Below are 974 nucleotides of genomic sequence, written 5' to 3'. Positions count from 1 at the left end.
CTTTGTCATACTGACTTAAGCCGGTTGCGCCTCTCTGATAAATCTAGGACTCTAGGGACGCCTAATCCTTTGGGACCAGGGTCTCCCACGCTCTCTCTGTTTCCGGACTCCAGTGTGAAAGGATCTAAGTGTTGACGGCTCCCGCTGAGCCATTCTATTCAAGTTTCGGTAATTCGACTAGATCCTTCTGTATCCTCTTCAAAATCCTCTCATCGAGTCCCCGTAATATCTTGTAATTCTCGCACAAACATCTTATATACATTATCGCGTATATCTTTACATTGGCTCCTGCGCAACTATTATATTTTTCATCGGATTTTTGCGTAATCATTATTACTTTGCATTAGCTCTTACGTAACCATTATATTTTCATATTGGATTTTGCGCAATTATCATATCTTTGCATTAGCTCTTAAGTGATCATTATATTTTACATTGAATTTTGTGTAACTATTATATCTTTAGTATTAACCAATAAAACACATGCGAGCACGTGTCACGAATTTCCGAAGAATTATTTTCGCGCTTCCTCCGCTACTCCCAGCATCCTCTGTCTTCTTATGCGAATTACCGGGAGTGAGTAAGATACGAGAAAACCGCCAAGCTGCCGCACGAGAGGAGGATTGGATTCCGCTGACTGCCGGGGACCGCAGTGGTTGGTGTATCACATTGTCGTTGAGCCTCCTCACGAAGGTAAGAGACTCCGTGCAACGCCACGTGGCTATTTCTGCGCAGCACCATATTTGATATAGTAGCGTCACTCCACTGCGTTACCACGTGGCGCATCATTGACTCGCGCATAATCAGTGGTACGCCGTGGCCACAGAGATGCCGTCAACATAGGCTATGTTCCAAAATTGTTTGTCAGCGCTGGCAGTACTGCCAACACCGTTCCAAAAATCATCGTAGCACGCTGTGGCAGTGCGAGAGGGTAAAGACGTCATTAATGTTGTCGTCATTTCCTACTGCGGCTG

This window comes from Trachymyrmex cornetzi, unplaced genomic scaffold (genome assembly GCF_001594075.2).
Source record: "Trachymyrmex cornetzi isolate Tcor2-1 unplaced genomic scaffold, Tcor1.1 scaffold397, whole genome shotgun sequence".
NCBI lineage: Eukaryota > Metazoa > Arthropoda > Insecta > Hymenoptera > Formicidae > Trachymyrmex > Trachymyrmex cornetzi.
This window is presented reverse-complemented; position numbering follows the sequence as displayed.